This window comes from Tamandua tetradactyla, chromosome 12, assembly GCF_023851605.1.
Source record: "Tamandua tetradactyla isolate mTamTet1 chromosome 12, mTamTet1.pri, whole genome shotgun sequence".
In the NCBI taxonomy this organism is placed as follows: domain Eukaryota; kingdom Metazoa; phylum Chordata; class Mammalia; order Pilosa; family Myrmecophagidae; genus Tamandua; species Tamandua tetradactyla.
The window spans coordinates 78,725,145-78,739,623 of NC_135338.1; the positions used below are offsets into that span (position 1 = coordinate 78,725,145).

The 14,479-nt window shown below is 38.8% G+C and overlaps 1 long non-coding RNA gene and 4 other non-coding genes across 34 annotated transcripts in view; all 5 read right to left on the minus strand.

Moving 5' to 3' along the window:
- Window positions 1-14,479, minus strand: part of LOC143652395 (uncharacterized) — a 156,144-nt gene that overhangs the window by 40,893 nt on the left and 100,772 nt on the right. For 23 of the 30 annotated variants that reach the window (XR_013160608.1, XR_013160630.1, XR_013160634.1 and 20 more), the window contains 4 exons: window positions 11,487-11,610; window positions 5,014-9,061; window positions 3,899-4,015; window positions 1,379-1,493 (listed from right to left, as the gene is read on the minus strand). This is a non-coding gene — a long non-coding RNA (uncharacterized LOC143652395). The remainder of the gene's footprint in view (window positions 1-1,378; window positions 1,494-3,898; window positions 4,016-5,013; window positions 9,062-11,486; window positions 11,611-14,479) is intronic. The other 7 variants (XR_013160617.1, XR_013160622.1, XR_013160613.1 and 4 more) reach the window with 7 other exon arrangements.
- On the minus strand, window positions 1,039-1,132 carry LOC143652817 (small nucleolar RNA SNORD116). Its single transcript, XR_013160872.1, has one exon. It is a non-coding gene; the product is annotated as a small nucleolar RNA SNORD116 (small nucleolar RNA).
- LOC143652820 (small nucleolar RNA SNORD116) lies at window positions 3,565-3,656 on the minus strand. Its single transcript, XR_013160876.1, has one exon. It is a non-coding gene; the product is annotated as a small nucleolar RNA SNORD116 (small nucleolar RNA).
- On the minus strand, window positions 11,136-11,229 carry LOC143652812 (small nucleolar RNA SNORD116). Its single transcript, XR_013160868.1, has one exon. It is a non-coding gene; the product is annotated as a small nucleolar RNA SNORD116 (small nucleolar RNA).
- On the minus strand, window positions 13,681-13,772 carry LOC143652818 (small nucleolar RNA SNORD116). Its single transcript, XR_013160873.1, has one exon. It is a non-coding gene; the product is annotated as a small nucleolar RNA SNORD116 (small nucleolar RNA).

Genomic DNA, 14,479 nt, shown 5'->3' on the forward strand with positions numbered 1-14,479 from the left:
TGTAAGTCCAGAGGATCCTCCTGCAATGACCTAGGCAGAGAAGGATCACGCTTACTGCTATGGAATATATACCATAAGCAAACAAAGGCCATATAACCGAATGACTGTATGCGTGGACATTTATTATTACTTTCCATCACAGCTTCTGTATACTAATTTACCAATAGAAGTACTTAGAAAACCTACAGCAAAGTGAAGAAAATCAGCCATTAAACAAATTCTAATGACATCTTATCTCACTACCTTCCCTGCTTTGTTCTTCATATGACCACCAGTACCCACAAAACTATCATATCATCTTGATATCGATATTTGAGTAGTAAGGTATGACCCCTTTTCAATGGCTGCTCAGAATGCTTGTAAAGGGTTTGTAAGCATCCCCACCATGGATTCCCATTTATCAACCCACACACTAAGCCCTTCATATTCTTCACCAAATGACAGGAACCAGGAAATCCATGCTAAATGCCTGACCTTACACTCTAATCAATGACTCGAAGACTAAGACATGGGTAAAAGAAGGCTATATGAAGGGCCGAAATGCAGGCACAGAATCACGCTATAGAGTTATACATTTCCTTAATAAATCACTACCAAGCAAATCACATCCTGATTATTTATTAAAAGATGAATCCAGGGCGGGCCGCGGTGGCTCAGCGGGCAAGAGTGCTTGCCTGCCATGCCGGAGGACCCCGGTTCGATTCCCGGCCCCAGCCCATGTAAAAAACAAACAAACAAACAAAATATAATAAAATAAGAAAATGTTTAAAAAAAGATGTTTCCCTTTCTTCCTCCCTTCCTTCCTTCTATCCTTCCTTCCTTCTCTGTCTTTAAAAAAAAAAAAAGATGAATCCAATCAGGGTGTCCAAGAAGCAAGGGATACCCTCACTAGGGTTATGTACAAAATTGAATCTTTCCAGTGCCTAGAAGCCTGGAAACATCCATAATGACAAGAGCTTTCTGTGAACATGATTCTGACCCCGTGAAACATGTGTGTCACTTGCTCATCTATATCGACTTGGAATGAGACAATATGCTGGACCTCAGTTCGATGAGTGGAGACGGTAGGGGTTTCTCACTCATTTTGTTCAGCTTTTCCAAGGAATGCACATATTGGTGTCATCATCGATCCAAGCACATTGTTACAGTCTTGAAATGTTAAGTGGCAAGCTAGGGTTTGGAGAGGTCAAGAGTATAAATATCCTTTTCTGAGTATCCACATCCATATAATTGATATGGATAAAAGACAAGATATTCAAGAGTGGATCTGGGGATGGCATTAGTGACATAAATAGTTTCTTTAAAATCTATGTATTCCTTAGTTATTCAAGCAGTACATTTAGCCACACAAAAACTCTTACTGCCATAAAAAACATACCAGATTCAGAAAGATTCATGGATACACTGATCCAGGGACCTTCTCGCACCTTCTGGTGTTAAAATAAATCCACAATCTCCCCATCCAAAAGGATTTCATTTGCTGGCATCTCCATCTGAGAAGTGAGAAGAAAACAAATGCAAGATTGAAAAATGCACAGAGGATCAAAGGCAACCAGCACAATATCCATTTTTCCACTTCCTTAAATGCTACACACCCAGTTTCATTTAAATCTTCTCTTTTGATATGCACAAGAAATCTATGTATGTAGGAAGACATGGATGTATGCATGTAGACATGTTTGTCGAATGAGGGTGTTCTACAATAAGTCTATTTAATGTCCTGATCCCTACAAAAAAAGCATCCTTTTTACTGCATAATTCCTTGGATTCCTAATTCATATACCTTCTACATAAACTGAATTTCTTCAACAATTTTTCTCTGGGTTTCTCAGGTTTCCATGATGGTATAGGCCCTATTTTTCACTACTATGAGAGATAATCTGCAAGAAATACACCTGCTTGTAATCTACATTGCAACTTATCATGAATATGACTTCAAAAGTCAAGTATTGCCTTTGAAAATGGGATATGAACTGCACTTGAGCTTGTGGCAAAAGCCACAACGAAATTATATTTCAGCAATCTATGGAGGCACAGTGGGGGCATTGGGCCAAGGAGCAAAGGTGCCCATTTGAAGATGCCACACCTTATCCCAGACATGTGCTATTTCACAAAAATCCAGTCAACCCCTTCTCACAAGGCCTATAACAAAACCATAAGATATGGTAAACCTGTAGGAATGTCCATGGCCAGACTTTTACTAGAAACAGAACAATGGTACTTTCAAATTCAATGCACTACAATATCCTGAGAGCTAACCACAGTAACCTCAAACAATGAATGTTAATCACTCTCCTCCTGAAACTTTCATGGAAAAATGCAAATATAGACTGAAATCTATATACCTATACAAGTTGCATGAGATGAGGGCTTCAAGGCAAATGTAATCAGGACTTCCATATGGAAAATACAGAAGGGTCAACTTCTCACATCTGTCTTGGGAAGTTCTTACCTACTATTTGTGCCTATGCTGTATGAAAACAGTTGCCAACAAAAATAACAATGATACGTTACTGACAAAACAAAAATAAGGTAAATAACCTACAACATCTCTCAGATGAACTTAAATTTCTAATGTCATTTGTGGGGCTGTGACCAGTGTATTGCACACAGGTGTAGGCTAGAGCTGCACTGAAGAAACAAACATCTCCTAAGTGCATTTGATATAGAGATGAGTATGAAATGGGCCATCAGTAAAAAAAAGAAACCTTTCACATAGTACACCTATAGTCATCAGAACAAGGTGCACACAAAACTTCTAGCTTAGTATGTATAAAAAAAAAAATGGTGGGTTACAATGGAGGACAAACGAATCACTTCAGTTCCCATAAGGGAAATGATGTGATTACTTCTCTGGAATAGAGGCCAGAAGGAAAGCAAGTCAATCTACCAAAATATTTGAATACACAGATACTAGAACACTGCATACATGCACAACTTTGCATAATGATATGACCCATGGAAATCCTACAAAATCTGTAGAAACTCTAGCTATTAAACCATTTATATGTCAAATACATCCTATCTTGAGCGCTATTCCCTGTTTTCTTCTAAATGGCCCCACAAGACACATAGAAGACTGACTTCATTTGCAATGTCATTACCCTCAGTGGATTCTGGAGGGGGTCAAAAAAGTTTTCTAACATCCAGAAAACTACTTTGAATTCAATATACCTATTATCCGCAGGACTCACATTTCCTCACCAAATGAATAAAAACAAAAGAAAACAGGGAAAATATTCTCGGTAACAACACCTTAGTGACACTCTCATCCTGATTTCTTTTCCTTCTCCTAGACTTCAGCAGTTAAGGAGACTGTACAGATTACTAAAATGGCTGCACATGATACCGCATGAGATCCACAAGCGCCAATGCACACAACATGTGTACTTGTAGGGAGGCTTCTCCTTAAAGATCACCCTACATACCAAGGGATCTTATGTTGATGCCAGTGACAAAGACCTGAAAACATCTGAAATGCTGAAGCACTGAAGTGGGAGCATGGAAGTGAAAACCAAGAAACTGCCCCACCCTCACATATGTGTTCAAATGAAGCAATGTGCTGGACCTCAGTAAGATGAGATGAGACGGTAGAGATTTCTCACTCATTTTGTTCAGCTTTCCAAGGAATGCATTTTGGGTGTCATCATCGATCCATGCACATTCACAGAAAATCGAAAGTTAAAACTCCAAGTCTGGCATTTGGACAGCAGATGTCCTTTTAACAGTTGTTCACAATGGATTATCAGTATCATGTATTTGATCAGAGGGCTGATCAAAGACACTCAAGGTGTGGATCCCAGAATACCATTTGTGATATGACCAGTAAAAGATCCTTGTTGAATTCATTTTCTTGGGATAATATGAATATGTTAGTGTAAAAAAAAAAAGCACATACCACCATGAATGATGAGCAAGATTCTGGAGACTCTTGACAGAAATCTTCCAAGGAACCCCATATATTATGTGGGTATAGCACCCACGGTAGATGGCATTCATGACCCACCAATTCCACCTAAGAAGGGCACAGAAAACAAATGCACATGTGAATATGATGCTAAGGATGACAAGGAATGGAATGAATGCAGAATCTCCATAACTGCCCAACCTGCATCTTCATTTCTTTTCTTTCTACTAGCTATGCACATATATGTATACTTAGATATGCCCATAATTATGCTGTACTTGTACCAAAAATGTTTTTCCACCTGCAAAAAAAAATTCCTCGTGTACACATATTGGATCTCAAAGCTGGAATCATGTTTCTTGTAAATGATGCCTCTCATCCTGAATCAGTCTAGTTCAACCAAGTTTGGTGCAGAAACATGCGACATAGCTCTTGCCTTTTAGCTACTGTTCTACATGGAGGCACACATAAAAATAAATGTACCTTTTCATAAAAATAGTTAGGATTAAACATATTAGTATGACTTTGGGCACATTTGGAAATGAATGAAGTAGGTCACAAAATAAAAATTCAGGCATAGGATGGGGAATGCCAGATAACACAGGAAGTTGAATTAACCAGTCTCACATCTTATTTGAGCTAGGGCTTGGTCACAAGATGAGAATAAAATGCCCTTAACTAAGCTCATTTCAAATATTAACAATGCATGCAGAACATTGCATACATGTCTCTCTTAATGCAATGGTGTAATCCCCAAACATTTGACATTTTAAAACAAAACAATTCCATGTGCTGACCACAGAGAAATGTAACAATACAACTAAACTCCTACCCATATCCACTCATGTCTGGAAACAGGAACTCTTAACATATAAACCCCAATCCAACTTCCTCCAAGGTTTCCCATTAATTGAGGAGATGACAGCCATACACATACATGCCTTGCCTGGAATCTACAGGGTCATGTACCTCACACATACATCTTTCAAGAAATTACTAGAGCGCCCCTATATCACCTGAAATATATCATCAACCAAACCATCCATGATAATTTCACAACAAGGCAATTGTATCCCCAGGGACTCCTGGATGAACTTGAAACCTACCTTCCATTCTTGGTTCCATGAATCATCAATTCAACACAGCTATTGCAATAAGGATTTGATGAATCAAACGCTCACGAAAGTATATGACCTGATAGGGATGCAGATAATATGGGAGCATTTGTTGAGAAATGCCTTGACTAGGAAACAGAGTTCAAAGAACCATGATCCAGAAAACACTTTTGTCATAGGTTTTCTAAAAGTTTGGTGGGAGCAAATGGAGAGTCAAAGGATTGCTTCAATACCCAGTAAAGGAAAACTTCAGGCTGAATTCTGTGCAATAACATGATAAGTAAACCAAGGCAATCTGACAAAAAGCTCATAACCAAGGATACAGGAATATTCCATTTCAGACATCATTATTTGGGACCTATCATCCCCGTGGAAACCCATAGGAAACCTATGACAACTTGTGGAGAAACCAGCTGTTCAGCCACTTGTAAACACACCCAATAATTTCATAAGCAACTGCAAGTTTCTTCTTCTTTTGTCCCAGCAGCCATCATAGCATTTTCTTTTTATTTTGATGTTGCTACACAAACTTACAAGGTAGGACAGCTTTGATAGCATTCTGGCATGTTTGCAACAGGATTCAGAACATCTGAATCCCTGGTTCCTAATCAATCATCTCAAACACCACTGGCACGCAAATTTTATCACCAATGAGAAAACCTAGGAAAAGATTACTAATAGCATTTCTTAAGTTCTCATCATGACATTACCAACCTGCTCCACTTCTCCTAGAAATGGGCAGCTGAAGGATTTATGGGGATTAAGTGTCTGCATGGACTCAAACTGTCGTGTCACAAATTCCCTTTCGAATGTGCACCTAGAAAATCTAGGTTCTCTGCATTTACTGGGAATAATGCACTCATCAAAGGGTTAATTCCATATGAGCTTCCATCAATATGGCCATGTGTAAAACTGAATCCTTCTAGTGCCTGGACAGATAGAGACATCCAAATTTATAAGCAATGTGTGGGCAAGAAAGGCAATGCCTGGGTTTTGTCCCTCCCCCTTATCTTCCTGGGATGGAGATAAAGTGCAGGTGCATGCAAGGAGAAAGGACAGAAAGAATTTTAGACTCAATCTCTCCAGTTCTCTGAGGAATGCATATTTGGGTAACTTCTTCAATCACAAATACATTCTCACACTCCGGTGTTTGTTTTATAGCTGCAGACTAGGTTGTGGCAAGCATTTAAGGTCAAAGTTCTCAGCACCCAGGGCTACCAAGAGCCAGGACATGGAGCAGAAAGAAAAGGCAAGCATGCTAGTCAGGGTTATCTAGAGAAACCAACAGGAGAGCTGGGTCTGTAAACTGTCTCAAGTTTGGGAATTGATTAAGAGAACGTGACTCTGGTTTTGTAATTCAAGTTAGACTTCTGTTCACTTGACCTAGAATTTTTCTGCTTATATAGCTCAAATAAGAATTTAGTAGACTGCTCATCTATTTTATTTCTAGGTACCCCATGATATACTAGTCAACACCACAAGTCTCCACAAGTCCTATTATTTGGACAGCTGTTTTGAGTCTGCTGTCCATTATGGTGACCATGCCCACCTTGTCTATGGTGATTTAACTGTCATCACATGGCTTCTGCCAACTGGGGATCTGATTATCCCCATTGTGTGTAAGGATTCCAGCTCAGTGACAGCAGTTCCTACAATAATATTTGACCCTCAGAGAAGATGACTAAAGAACTCTTCAGGGATGATGGAGCTAGTATCATGAATTTATTTCTCAAGGTTCTGGTGAAAGATGTGCCTTCTGGACATTCCTCGGTTGTGTGAGCTGGTCTTCCATGATAAATCCACTCAAATATTCCAATCTCTCTAAGCCTCTGGATCCCCTCATCTACATTATACCAGGGCAGTTCTGGCATTTCAACCTCAGGTAATGTTGGCCACCTTTGGATTCATGTTTCAGGCAACCATCCAAACAAACTGTGAATGCCCTTTCTAACCCCTAGAGCTCAACACTGAAGGCAGACTCTCTGCCTAGTGGCCCTATATCAATAAATTCAGCTTGATTCAACTTTATATTCCTTTCACTACTACCCCCCACACTTAATATCCATTCCCACGCATATACCCGATTCCTGTCTATATGCATTAGAAAATACATGCAGTTCTTTTGCCGTATAGTGTACCTCCTCATGAATCACACTTTGTACCTCACCTTACTTTGAGTATCTCATTTGCCAACTCACCCCATGGACCATCAGTGACATCTTGATTATTAGAAACAGAGTCATTAGTGCCTCTGAGTTTAGCCAGAGTAGTAAACCAACTGTAAAAACCCATTTTCAAGATTCTGTTTCTCAAGAATCACTCCTGGCAGCAAGCTGTGTTTAGTCAGGGTTCTCTAGAGAAATAGAACCAACAGGAGAAATGTGTAAATATGAGATTTACAAAAGTGTCTCACACAACCATGGGAAAGGAAGAGTCCAAAATCCATAGGGCAGGCTGTGAAGATGGTGGCTCTGATGAAGGGTCTTGATGAATTCCACAGGAGAGGCTTGCTGGCTGAAGAAGCAGTGAAAGAGTCTCTCTTCTTCCTTAAATTACCTGATTGGATTATCCTTCTGTGGGAGGCACACCTTAGTTGACTGCAGAAGTAATCAGCCAGAGATGTGATCAACTGATTGATGATTTAATCAACCAGCCATGAAATATACTTGAAGCAATGGTCAGGCCAGTGTTTGCCTGACCAGGCAACTGGACATAATCACTCTGCCAAGTTGACACTAAAATCTAACCATTACAGCAAGGCATTTAGGGAATGAATCCTGGCACAACATAAATAACATTAAAAGAAAAAGTGTATGCAAGTCAGTTTATTTGAACACCATAATACATGGAACCTTGAATAGGGAGTGAGATTTTGTTGCTTGTAAGTTTAGTGTGATGCCCTGTTGCATTCCAGAGTAATCTGAGCAGAAAATAAGTAATTGAAAAGTCCCCTTGAGGGACTGGGGAAAAATGTGGAAATAGTAAAATTCCCCATTGGGGGAAGACCCGAGCCTCATAAGCACTGGGAACTACCAATTTAATAGGCAAAGTCCTTGATCTTGGGACTTGCCCTTATGAAACTTATCACACAAATGAAAAATTAAGACTTATATTATGCCTAAGAATCACCCCCAGAGAACTTCTGTTGCTCAGATGAGGCCTCTCTCTAAGACAAATCCAAAGGTAAACTCACTACCTTCCACCCCCCACCCCCCAAATATGACACCACTCCCAGGGGAGTCTCCCGGGGGAATCTCCCTGGCAACATGGGATATGACTCCTGGGGATGAGTATGGAACTGGCATCATGGCACTGAGGAATAGTTCTTGATCAAAAGGACGAAGAGACATGAAACAACATAAAGTTTCAGTGGCTGAGAGATTTCAAATAAAGTTGAGAGGTCATTCTGGAAGTTACTCTTATGTAATACACAGATAACCCTTTTCAATTGTTTAGTGCACTGGAGTAACTAGAGGGAAATGTCAGAAACCATTGAATTATAATCCAGTAACTTAATTATTGAAGTTAATTGTATAAATATATAGCTTTAACTGTAGGACCATGGAATTGTTAAAATCTTGTGACTGACACTCTCTTTATCCAGTGTATGGACAGATGGGGGGAATAAAAAAGAAGACATCTGTTCTTCTTTTTTACTTTTATTTTCATTATTTTTATAGTTTTTGAAGTAATAAAAATGTTCAAAAAATGGTAATGAATGCACAACTATATGATACTTTGAACCACTGATTCAAAGTATCTTTGGATCATTTAATTATTTGAACAATTAATTATGGTATGTAAAAATAATAAAATTGTATTTAAAAAAAGAAACAGAAAAGTTTACTTAAGGTCTACATACTCCTCAGGAGAATATCTAGGCATATAGCAAGCAAAACAAAATACTTACCACCAAACCATCTACCAGCTTCCAGAGGCTGCTATTCCTTGCCACTTACAGGGACTCCTGATAATCTACATGTATTATAATAAGTAGAGATGTTCACATCCCACAGCATACATTCATTGATAGATACAACTGAGAAGAACAAAGGAAACAAACAGAAACTTCAGAATCTATACAGAATCACATGCAAAACCCAAGAACCTCAAATTTTCCACTGCTAATGTGCTGCATGTAAATTAAATAACTTGAACTATTATTATAGGATGGTTTTGAATTATGAGTGCATGTATTCAACTCTAAGTGTATGATTTATATGCACATTTGGGTATGCAAGCATTGAAGGTGATTACTCCCACTGTGAAAACATTCTTTCTCTACATGTCAATGGACTCCACCTGCAGAAACCTTGTGGAGAAAATCTATGCTTGCAAACACCAATTGCCAGAATTTGACCAAATTGGAATGTTAAAGTACTTCACATTCCCCTTCACACTTAGCCAGTGTATTCCAGAAAAGCACACCTATCGAAAACATTTTCTCACACATCATGCATTTGAGTTCAACATTGTTGCAATACCTTTTTTGCAATGAATTTAAAATGAACCAGACTTGGTTGGAAAGGAGCAAAGACAAGTGAAGAATATTTGAGGGATGAACTGGGGCACGTCCATGATATTAGAGCACTGAGCAGGGAGTGTTCATCTAACAAAGGCAAATCTAATCCTAAGCATGAGCTCATATAGGATAACAAAGTCATCAATATCTTGTAGCGTCAAGAGGAACCTGAGTGATTGATTCATTTGTATAAAAAGGGTCCAGGCTAAGTCTCTTGCTGGATATGGGGCAATTCCCATATATCTTGTAGTTTCACAAGCAAAAGGCACAAATGTCATCAGAATGGAGAAACTAAAGTCAGGCATCTAAATTTTCATCAATATCACACTCAGGCCAGCACCTAAGAACCCTTCTTGAGTACACATTATCATCCCACAGGGCACCTCATGAGCTGAAGGAAGGAAAACAAACATCATCGGGACTTGTTTACAGAACAAGGAGTCAAACTCTTGAGCCTATTTTGGTAAGTTTTGGCTAGATCTCTTCCAATGCACATGAAATATATCATCAATAACACTGATAACAATAATTGAAATGAAAAAAGGCAGCTAGCTACTACACACAGCATCTGGGATGAATTAAAAAATCAAGTTTAATGCCTGGTTGTTTGATGTATACATCAAAGTGAATGGAAAAATTAAACCTCCAAAGGAGTGTGTAAGAGAGAGAAGGTAAGTGATGATATGGGGCCTTTCATGTAATAAAAAAAGAAACACATCCTCTTGGGAACCCTAGCATGAACAAGTAGAAAGATTAATGAAAGACTTTCATCCTAAAGTTGCTATAATACAGGTGCATGGCAATGGACGATCCAAAGACCTCCTTGATGACCTATGAAAAGAAGGATTACACTTACTGTTGAATTGTTCATATTAAACCAAAGTTATCTAGCCAAATGCTTGTGTGTATGGACCTTAGGCATTCCATTCCACTACCAACTCTAAGTGCATGGGAAAACTATGGCAACATGAAGAAAATCAAACCATTAAACAACTATTAAAGATAACCATCATTTCAGGAGCAAGTGTCCTGTTTGTTTTCTCATGCAGCCAGCAGAGCCCACTGTACTTCCGTATCATTTTGATACCGATATTTGAGTAACAAGATATAACATCTGAAAAGGGTTCTCTACAATGCTTGTAAAATTTAAGCATCCCCATCACGGATTTCAAAATACTAACCCAAACACCACTGCCAAAATCCCTTACAAATAACAAAAACAGGAATATCACTGCTGAATGCCTGATTCAAGAACTAATCAGTGATTCCCAAACTGCTCTCCAACCATTATGCATGGGTAGAAGAGGGCTACATGAAGGGCCCATTGCAGGCACAGAATTAAATTTGAGATTATAAACTCCCTTACCAAATTCCCACCAATCAAATCACAGAGCCTGAGTATTCACTGGGGACCTCATCTAGATGCAAAAAGCAGGGAATATCCTTACAAAGGCTATATCTATAACAGAAACTTTCTAGTGCCCAGAAGCTGGAGATGACACAATGACAACAGCTGAATGTGAGTAGGATAGAGACCAAATTGTATGTGTCCCTCTCTCATCTATATTAACTTGGAATGAGACAATGTGCTGGACCTCAGTTTGATGAGTGGAGACGGTAGGGATTTTTCACTCATTTTGTTCAGCTTTTCCAAGGAATGCATATTTGTGTGTCATCATCGATCCAAGCACATTGTTAAAGTCTAGAAGCTTTCAAAAGCAGGCTGGGGTGTGGAGATGTCAGGAGTGCAAATATGTCAGTCCACTGAGTATCCACATCTAACCATTTTAGGAAAAGAGGCAAGACACTCAAGAGTGAGTCTGGGCATGGCATTAATGACATGATAAGAAATAGTTTCTTTAAAGACTATGTATTCCTTAGTGATGAGCAATATGATTAATAAGAACCACAAAAATTTCTCTTACTGCCATGGGCAACCTACCAGATTCTATGACTCCAGGCCACACCACTTTCAGGGATTCTTGAACATCCGTGTGTTAAAATACAATAAAATAATAAAAGTAGAATTATTGCATTCAAGTAGCTTTCATTCATAGCCTCTCCACCTGAGAAGTGAGCAGAAAGCAAGCACATGATTGAGAAATGTGAGAAGGATCAAAGGGAAATGTGCAATGTCTATTTTTCTACTTCCTTACATGCCAATCATTTACACATTCTATTTAGGTATACACAATATACATATGCGTGTAGAAAGGCACTATGTATGTATGCATGCATGTATGTTTTTTTCTGAAACCATTCTGGTACACATTTAAGGTGATGCCTTCTACAACAAAAGCATTCTTTTTCTTCTACAATTCTTTATACTGTAAATTCAGATACCAACTACACAGAGAAAAAAAATTTCAGGCATTAATTTGTCTGATTTTCCCAGCTTTCAACAATGGCATGTGCCTCATTTACCTCTCCTATCATAATCTATATTGTGAGTCACTCTGACCAGGACCCTCAACATTAAAGTAATGCCTTTGTAACCACACAATATGAATTGCACTTGGCTAGAAAGAAGTGCTGGAAAGTAACGTTCACAAGGAAATAATATAGCCAGGAGACTGGGCCAAAGAACACAGATGACCATCTGAAGATGCCACAGCTGATCCTAGAATGTGCCATTTCACAACCCATTCAATATCTCCTAACAGGGACAACAGGCAAAACAATAAGATATGGTAAATTAGTTGAAGTTATCCATGATCACTCTCTCACTGGAAATGGGGCAAATCCCAAGTACCTGGTACTTTGAAAATCAGTAGGCATCAATACCCTGACAGAAGAGAAAAGGTAAACTCACACAACCAACATTTATCACTCTCTTCCTGATACTTGCTTAGAAAAATCCAAACCTCTGAGCACAAACCTTTACACCAACATGGGTTGTCATAAGATAAGGGATTCAAGCCAAATGTTATCAGGACATCCATATGGAAAATACAAAGGAGCCTACTTCTCACATCTATCTTAGGAGGACACTACTATTTGTCCCAGATACTGAGTGTAACATATTGCTAAAAAATGAACAATGATAAGTTACCAACAAAACAAAGGTAAATATCCCACAACTCTCTGGATGAACTTAAATTCCAGATTTCATTTATTGGACTCTGCTCAGTGTATTCCAAACAGGTGTATAACAGAGTTGCAAGGAAGAATCAAAACACTTTTGAAATGCATTTGATGTAGAGATGAGTGTGAAATGGGCCATTAATAAAAAAAATCTGTGCCTAACCTACTGTGAACAGCACAAGGGGCACACAAGATTTTAAGAGACATTAGGAAAAAAAAGTGACGTGTCACAACAGAGGACCAATGAATCACCTCAGCTCCCATAACGGAAAGGTCAGGATTACTCCTCTGTAATATATGCCAGAAGTAAAGCAAGGCAATCCAGCAACATGCTTAAATACATAGCCAGGATAACTTTCCTTCCAAGTATAACTATACATAATGATGTAACCAATAAAAACTGTAGAAACTCTAAGAAAATCTGTAGAAACTCCAGCCATTGAACAGGTTATGAGGCTATACATCCTTGCTTGAGCACTTATCCAAGTTTCCTTCTAATCTGCCCCACAAGACCCATAGAAGACTGATTTCATTGTGATGTCAATAACTTTCAATGGATTCTAGAGGGATCAAAAAAGTTTTTCAAACATTCATAGTCCTACTTCTAGTTCAATCTACCAAATGCCAGCAGGCACTCACATTTTCTTACTAAGTGAAAAACAAAACAAAACAGGAAAAATATTCCCAATACTAAAACCTTGGTGACACTCTCAAACTGACACCTTGGACATGCTTTCCTTCTCCTAGACTTCAGGAGCTAAGGGGCCTGTGTAAACGTCTAAAATGCCTGCACCTTCCATACCATCATGTCACAATTCCATACCAGATCCAACAGCACAAATGAACACAACATGTGTACTTGTAGGGAGGCTTGCGCTCAGAGACTACCCACTACACCTAAGGATCTACTATTCCTACCTGTCAAAACTGAATCTTTCTAGTGACTGAGACCTGGATACATCTGAAATGTTGAAACACTGAGTGGATGTGTGAAAGGGAATGCTAGGAAAATGTCCCTTCCTCACATACATATTGGAGTGAAGCAATGTGCTGGACCTCAGTAAGATGAGATGAGACGGTAAAGATTTCTCACTCATTTTGTTCAGCTTTCCAAGGAATGCATTTTGAGAGTCATCATCGATCCATACACATTCATAATTTTAAAACTCCAGGACTGGCATTCGGTCAGCAGTTCTTCACATTTTAAACAATTCTTCACATTGGTTATCAGTGGCATTCCATTGAAGACCAAAGGTATGCAAGGAGTTAATCTCAGTATATCACTGGTGATATAAGTAAGAGGTGCCTATCAGTGTACATTTTCTTGGGAGAACATCAGTACCTTAGGGAAATAAAGGAAGCCTACTGCCATGAGAGATGTACAAGATGTTGAAGAATCTTGGCCAAGAGCTTGCAAGAAATGCCTTGCATCTTGAGCACGTGTTAAACAAATGGTGAACTGATTGCCATTAACAGGCATTCATAACCTGCCAATTCCAACCCACGAAGGGTGCAAAAAACAAATGTACATGTGAATATGATACTTAGGATGATGAAGAATGCAACGGATACAATATTTCTACATTTCCCCATTCAGGATATTCATTTCATTTCATTCTATCAGCTATACACTCATATTTATACTAAGATATGTTCATAAATATGTTATTCGTGTGCTAATAGGCATGTAATACTTAAGGTTCTTTACCTGTATGGAAACATTCCTGGCGTACAATTATTGGACCTCAAAGCCTGAATCATGCTCCTTGAAATTGATAGCATAGCGCTATGTAAAGGTCTCAACAGGCTGCAGAAACTCAACCTATATTGGTAAAAATTCCTTTACCAAAT